The sequence below is a fragment of the Theropithecus gelada genome, chromosome 3 (genome assembly GCF_003255815.1).
Source record: "Theropithecus gelada isolate Dixy chromosome 3, Tgel_1.0, whole genome shotgun sequence".
Classification (NCBI taxonomy): domain Eukaryota; kingdom Metazoa; phylum Chordata; class Mammalia; order Primates; family Cercopithecidae; genus Theropithecus; species Theropithecus gelada.
The window spans coordinates 56,306,354-56,314,701 of NC_037670.1; positions in this window are offsets into that span (position 1 = coordinate 56,306,354).

Consider the following 8,348-nt stretch of genomic DNA (forward strand, 5'->3'; position numbering starts at 1 on the left):
AAGGTCGTTGGAGAGGTAAAAAACAGGGGCTGGGAAAAGAGAAAAATGTAAGTTTCTATTCCTACCCACAGCATCAACACTTCCGGCTATGTTGATTCTTTTAAATAGGCAGCGGAAGTTCTCCAAAGGCTCACACATACAGGTTATGGTGTTCTCTTGGACAGGTATATCTGACTAAGTATTGCCTGAGGTTTAGCATGAGTGGGGGTACTCAATAACACCTGACAGTGGCCCCTCCATTTTGGTTGTAATTGATCTTCAGGGGATCCTTCTTTGCAAGTTTTTAGCAGGACTAAGTCTCCTGGTTGAATAGTGGGGAGACGTATTCTTTCCTTTGTGGAAGAGGACAATATTTTCTTTCCATATGCTTGGAGGGCTTCTTGAACCTGGACTAAGATGATAATATGGTTGAGAATTCTGTGTCTCTTTATCAAGTAGGAAGTCTGAAGTTAAAAAGGACCTCCTACAAGTCATCTCAAAAGGACTAAGTTTTAGAGTTCCCTTTGGGGCCATCCTTTCATGTAAAAGAGTTAGAAAGAAACCCAAACTCCTGAGGTCTCCTGACAGAGCTTTGCTAATGTCCTTTTAAAAACATGATTAGCTTTTTCTACCTTACCTGAGGATTGAGGTCTCTAGGAAGAGTTGAGTTGAAAGGTTATGCCTAAGGCTGAAGAGACTTGCTGGGTCACTTTAGCTGTGAAGGAGGGTTCATCATCACTCTGCAGACTTTTAGGTAATCCAAACCTTGGGATGATCTCTTTATGTAAAAATTTAGACACTTCTAATGCCTTCTCTGTCCTTGTGGGGAAAGCTTTTCTTCACCTGATGAAAGTATCTATAAATGTCAGCAAACACTTTTGTCCCCTGTAAGGTGACATCTGAGTAAAATCTATTGGCCAGTCTTCCCCAGAGTATGTTCCTAGATATTGAACAGGTTTGAATACAGGTTGGGGTATGGGGGTATGGGGTGGCTTCCTGGGTCATTATGGGCACAAAATTCACATGCCATGGTGACCCTCTTTATAGCCTTTTCAGGAAAACCAAAAAGATTTCAGAAACGAATTTGAATAAGGAGCCCCAATCCAAATGTGAGGAGTCATTCAAATACTTCACTATCTTCCGTTGGTCAGCCTCAGGAAAGAAAAGTTTGTTCCTTCTTAGTAACCATCCTGAGGATCTTTTCATAAGCCTTTCTATTCTGCCCGTTGAATTTCCTCAGGGGTATAGTATGGGGCTGCTGACATGGGTGGAGTACCTGGCATTAGTGCAGTGGCCCCGAATGCTGGTGTTCCTTTAGCTGTGGCTTTAACTGCTCTGTCTGCAAAAGTACTTCCTTTGATAATAGAGGTGTCTTCCTTTCGGTGTTCCTGACAGTGAATACCTACTACTTCCTTTGGGAGCTAGACAACATCTAAAATTTCTAAGATATCAGAGTGATATTGTATGGGAGAATCCCTTAGCTACTAGTAGCTCTTCTCCTTTCCATATAACAGCATGAGCATGGTGCACCCGGAGTCCACATTTACAGTCAATATACATATTGACTCTTAAGCCTTTTCCCAATTGGAGGGTTCTGATTAAAGCTATCAGTTCCATTATTTGAGCAGAAGTCTGGTGAGGTAAAACTTTTACTTCAATGACCTCTTGCTGGCCAACTAGCACGTCACCCTCCTTTCTTGTTTTTTTTAATGCTTAAATCTACCCCCATCTGTAAACCACTCAACATCAGGGTTAGGCAGGAACTCATGTTTGGAATAAGGCCTGCTAGAGTAGTTCTGTTCTGTGGTTTTCACACAGGAGTTAATGAATTGGGGATCTGTTTCCTGGGACATGAACTCTGGTAACACAGTAGCAGGGTTTAAAACTTGACATATTTTAAGAGTTACATGTGGAGTATCAAGCAGAAGGGCTGATATTTAAGTAAGCAATCTTCTGTTAGCCATTGATATCATTTTGCTTCTAAGACACGCAGTACCTGGTAGGCAGTCATTCATCTCATTTTTGTCCCAAGGTAAATTTATTGGCTTCTACCAATAAAGCAGTGGCTGCCACAGTTTGTAAGCATCCTGACCACCCAGCTGCCACCTGGATCTAGCTGTTCATAAAAGAAAGTCACTGGTATGGGGCTATTATCGAGCCTTTGAGGTAGGCCATCTAAAGTCATCTCTTATTTTTCAGGCACATAGATGGTGAAAGGTTTCTCTAAGTTAGGAAGTCCCCAAACAGGAGCTGTTCCCAGCTCTTCTTTTACGATTAAGAATGCCTGATGGCGAGTTTCATCCCAATTTAAAGACTCATGATCAATCCCTTTTAAAACTTCATAGAGTGGCTTTGCTAAACCTAGGAATTCTAAACCCAAGAATTCAGGTCTGGTAGAATCCAGTCATTCCCATAAATTCTCTTAACTCTCTCATAGTGTGAGGGGACAGGAGTGCCAAGATGGTCTCTTCACACTTGGGCCAAAGTCCTTGTCCCAGGAATGAGGACATATCCCAAATATTTCACCTTCTGCACAGTGATCTGGGCCTTATTAAGGCATATCTGATATCCTTGCTTTCCCAGAAAATCAAGGAACTGGATTGCATTTCTGTCAGTCTTCCCTAGTAGGACTAGAAACTAATGTCACCTGTATATTGCAACAGGGACCATTAATTAACTGTAATTCTCCTAACTCTCTTGCCAATGCATTGCCAAAGAGATGAAGACTATCCCTAAAACCCAGAGAAGGACTGTCCAGGTAAGCTGAGATGTAGCATGCGTGTCTGGATCAGTCCATTTAAAATATACTGGGAGTCTAGGTGTAAAGGTATATAAAAGAAAGCATCCTTTAAGTCTAATACTGTGAACCCAATGAGCATCTTCAGGGACTTGGGTCAATATTATATAAAGATTAGGAACTATAGGGTAAACTGTGACTACTGCCTCATTAAATGCCCTTAGATCCTGAACAAATGTATATTCTCCATTTGGTTCCTTTACAGGCAAAATGAGGGTGTTACCTGGAGACTAAAAAGATTGTAATAGGCCAGGTGTGGTGGCTCACACCTGTAATCCCAGCACTTTGGGAGGCTGAGATGGGAGAATAACCTGAGGTCAGGAGTTTGAGACCAGCCTGACCAACATGGTGAAACCCCATCTCTACTAAAAATACAAAAATTAGCCAGGCATGGTGGTGAGCACCTGTAATCCCAACTACTCAGGAGGCTGAGGCAGGAGAATTGCTTGAATCCGAAAGGCAGAGGTTGCAGTGAGCCTAGATCACGCCACTGCACTCCAGCCTGGGTGACAGAGTAAAACTCTGTCTCAAAGCAAACAAACAAATAAACAAACAACAAAAAACAAAATAATATTATAAGAAACCATACTTCAGGAACTTTGTTAGTAGGGGCTCGATGCCCCTCTGAGCCTCAGGTCTCAAAGCATACTATTTTTCCCATAGGTAATTAACATCGGGTTTTAAAACAACCTGGGCTGGGCGGTACATTAACAGCTCCACCAGGAACTTCCACGTCCCAGATAGAGGGGTCTACTTGAGAAGCAATATGAGGTGGAAGGGAGGTATTCTCCCGATCTGTGTTAAGGCAGGTACTTAGAGCTAGGAGAAGCATTCTTTCCTGGACTGTTGCCTTCTCACGAGTTACCCCAAACCAAACTGTTGCCTGAAATTAGGAAGTAATCCCCAGCAGAGGGATAGGACACTCAGGCATGAGTTAAAAACCTGTGGGAAAACATATGGTCCCACATGATGCAACCAAGGGGTGGGTGAATCTCCTAATTTTTGGCTGGCCATCAGTTCCTGATACTGTAGAAGAATGGGAAGAGAGTGGCCCTAAGAAATGGATTAAAACAGGGTGGGTTGCTTTTGTATTCAATAAAGACTCCGTGTTTTGCCTGCTACATCAAGAGTTACCCGAGGCTCCTCTGTAGAGATGATAAGTTGTCCAGTGGGAGCCATAAAGGACCTTGCCCCATCAGTGTTTCACTTTCTCAGCCATTATGAGTCTGGGTGACTCCAACACCATCCTAAGCCTGGGCATTCTTTCTTCCAGTGGCCTTCTTGCTTACAGAAATCACGCTGATTTTGGTATAGAGGCTAGCAAGTGAGGGGCTCTTGTCTGAGCATCGCAGATGCCAATCTCACCATATTTCCCTAAAGTGGGTAACCCTGAGGCAGCAGAGGGCCTAAAGCAGCTGCTAACATTTGTGGTTTTTGGACAATTCTTTTCATTTTCACCTCTTTCTCTTCTCTGCCTCTATTATTGTAAACCTCCAAAAGCAGTGTTTAAGAGTTGATTCATTGTGGCTTGCGGTCCCATTGCTACTTTTTGTAGCTTCCTCCTAATGTCAGGTGCAGACTGAGTAAACAAATGCACATGCTGGAGAGCCCTTCCGTGAACCCTGGGTCTATATTAGCATATTTCCTGAGGGCCTCAACTAAAAGACCCTGAAATAGATTGGGATTTTCATCCTTCTCTAGTTATTTATCTCACCTTATCACAATTTACTAGCTTTGCCATACACGTTTTTTTTTTTACCATCTATTAAACAAGCTAACATATTTTCTGCATTCAAGATCTTGATATCCTCTGCTAATCCCATTGAGGGTCTAGATCTGGAACTGCATCCCCTCTCATGATAAATGGCATGATCTGAATTACATGCAGCCACTTTATCTGCATATTCATGAGCAGTACCTATAATTCTTTGTTTTTCCTCCACAGTCCAATAAGTGGATAATATTATCTGTATGTCATGCCAAGTTAAATCAAAAGAAATGGTCTACTTAAAACTCCTTTATGAACTTCCCTGGGTGCCCTGAAGACTGGCCAAATATTTCCTTGAATAAAGCCTAATCAGACATGGAAATAGGCACATGTACTCTGATTGTTCCTCCATCTTCTTCAGAAACTTTGTGCAGTGGACACAAGTTAAATTTTGGGGACTGATATGGGGCCCCACTTCTAGTAGTACTGGTTCTTCTTACTTCCTCAGGCAGTGGAACATAGGGCCCGAGAGTTGTAGGATAACAGGCGAGTTTCTGATGACCTTGGGGTGGAATTCTGCACTGGAAAACTAGCGGCTCCTCTCTCAGAATGAGGGGACTGGGGAGGCTCAACAGCAGGGTGCACAGACCTCCTTGAGGGAGCAGCTGGGAGGGGGTAATCTGGGATATCGCATGCAGTGTCTGGGTGCCTGGGAGTATCTTGAGCCAGACACATTCTACAGGTAGCCCTTAAGTTAGAATCCTGGTAGAGGGCCATAAAAGCCTGCACATAAGGAATTTATTCCCATTTTCCTTCCTTTTAACAAAGGAAATCTATTTGTACAATATCATTATAATGTAAAGAACCAAGTCTAGGCCAAATCTGATGGTTTGCCAATTTGTATTAAACTCAAATATTGCAATAGAAAAAGAGTTTTTTTTTTCTTTCTTTATCAACTTGTCTAATAATTTGAACTTACTCCTATTGTCTAAAAGGCACCCTAGTGGTGAGTCTTATGGGAGGTCCTCATGTCTAGTAAGGCTCACCACACGGGGTTTCGGTTAGCCTGACAACTGAGACTTAAGTTTACCAAAGGCCTATTTACCTTTCATTTTTAAATTTACACTTTCTATAGATAGCAATGTGTTACAAACGTGGATTATGAGCTACAACTGGGGAGTTGGATATTCAGCCTAAATTCCACAGAGGGCAAGGGTTACACAGAGAAGGTGGCTAAACAAATGGTGACTGTGGAAAGGAGAAAGAGAAGGGGATAAATAATGTTGTCCAAGGGAAGACCTCAGAAGTCATGGCTTGTGGGAGAACCAAAAAATAAATATCCAGGTGGCCACTCATCTACTGCTATTGGTGGCTGCCCATTAGGGCAGAGGCCTGAGAATTCCCAGTTTCTTTGGCCAAGAGGGGATTGAGCAAGACAGTTGTAAGACAGCACATCGGAAGGGGCCTGCAACTAGTTATTAGGAAGATAATGCTTCTAACTTAGGACAGAGAAAGGCAAAACCAGTATTTCCCTAGAAGGAGGGGCTATAATTCACATTTCTAGAGAGAATGTCAATGCTGAAAACCACAGAGTATCTGGGGATTGGTCAAAATGCCAATGCTGAAAACTCAGAGTGCTCGAGTTTCAGTTAACAAGGGTGCCCTCACCAAACGCTGAAAACCTTAGGCCACCCAGGGCATGGCCAACACGGAACCCGAGACCAAGTTGAGGTCACAGAACAACATGACTCTGGCATCCTAGAGTCAATGCAATGGGGAACCTATCACAATCAGTGTCCTGCTTTAATTGCCCACATACAATTAACAAAAAGTTAAAAGTAAGCGTAAGATTGCACATAAAACGTACATTTCAGTAGTAAAAATAAAGCAAATGGTGAAGCAATAAAATGGAGTCGGATGAGAAAGACCCAGGAAAGGGGTGACAAGGAATTGCTTTAGGGCATCCAAATTGTGGGAACCTTTTAATTGACCACTTAGCCAAAAGTGTTTATTTTATTCCCTAATTCTCCCAATACTATGGGGTTGAGGGCAGAAGGGACACTCACCCATCCCGCAGAACAGAAACGGCATCGATTATCTTTCACATGGGACCCGGGTGAAGATCTCTCCAGGGTACCTCAGCTTGGATGGGTTCTTCTTGGCTGCTGCTGCAGCTGGAGGGGCCTGCATCCGTAGGTAACCCATAGGGCTGCTGGTCCATGAGGCGAGTGTCACTCAAGGCAGTGACGCTGTGGTCACTTGCTCTTCTGATCGGCTCCACTGCCTGCCAGGGAAAATGGTGGCCCTGAAAAGGGCCTTTGGGTAGTGTTAGAGCTCAGATATTACAGCTCTGCTTTACTGTCTCTCTTCCTCATCCCAACCACCATGCCTCTGACTGCTGTCCAGCTGATAGCTGCTGTCATGCCGACCACCTTTCTGCTAACTACTGGCCCACTCACCGTCCCCTAATCTCGGTTCCACTGATCACCATTAGCTGATTACAGACTGCTGCTGGCCTCCTCACAGACTGGCGCTCTCAGATGGCTGGCTGCTGTATTCTGTCTTCTTCACACGTTAGGCACCATGCTGATTCAGGGTAGGCAAGCCGCAAAGTGGAGCTTAGCGTGCTGGGCTTTTGGCTTTGCCAAGAAAAGTATTCAACGGCAAGCCAGAGGTAGGAGAAAACAGCTTTACTGAAGAGATAACATTAGAGCTTCCGCAGTGTTACAGCTCCGTGGCTGCTCCTGCAGAGCAGGGCTATCCTGCAGGCAGAGTATCCTTAGGACAGTTTTTCAGTCATATGTATACCCACTTTAAATTGCATGCATATTAAGGGGTGATTCATGCAGAAATTTCTAGGGAAGGGATAGTATTATTGGGTCATGGCCACGGAGAGAGGAGGTAGCACCCGCGTGTTGCCATGGCAACAGTAAATTGACATGACACACTGGTGGGCACACATGATTGAAAGCTGCTTTCATGCTGGTCATGTTTTAGCTAGGCATTAATCTGATCCGGTGTCCAAGCCCTGTCTCTGGAGTGGAATCCAACCTCTTAACTCAGTAAGAACAAATTGTGCTTTTGCATACCTAATTTTCTTCCATATTATTTGTATTTTATTTATAATGACTTATCATGGATATTGTAATTTTGGAGTTTTCCTCCTCAAACATCTGAAATAGCCAAATCACAAATAATTTTCATTCACAATTGTCCCCAAAAAACAATAAAACACCTAGGAATGCAGCTAACAAGGAAAGTGAAGCATTTCTAAAAGGAGAACTACAAACCACTGCTCAAAGAATTCAGAAATGACACAAACAAATGAAAAAAAATTCCATTCTCACAGATAGAAAGAATCAGTATCATGAAAATGGCCATACTGCCAAAGTAATTTGTAGTTTCAATGTTCTTCACAGAACTAGAAAAAACTATTTTAAAATTCATAAAGAACGAAAACAAGAGCCTTACTAGCCAAGGAAATCCTAAGATAAAAGAACAAAGCTGGAGGCATCACATTATCTACCTTCAAACTATACTACAGGGCTACAGTAACCAAAACAGCATGGTACTGGCACAAGAAAAGACACATAAACCAATGGAACAGAATAGAGAACACAGAACTAATACCACACAACTATAACCATCTTCAAAAAACCTGACAAAAACAAGCAACAGGGAAAGAATTCCTTATTTAATAAATGTTACTGGGAGAACTGACTAGCCATATGCAGAACATTGAAATTGTACCCCTTCCTTACATCATATACAAAAACCAACTCAAGATGGAATGCCAACTTAAATGTAAAACTGAAAACTATAAAAACCCTGTAAGAAAACCTAGCTATATCATTTAAAACATAG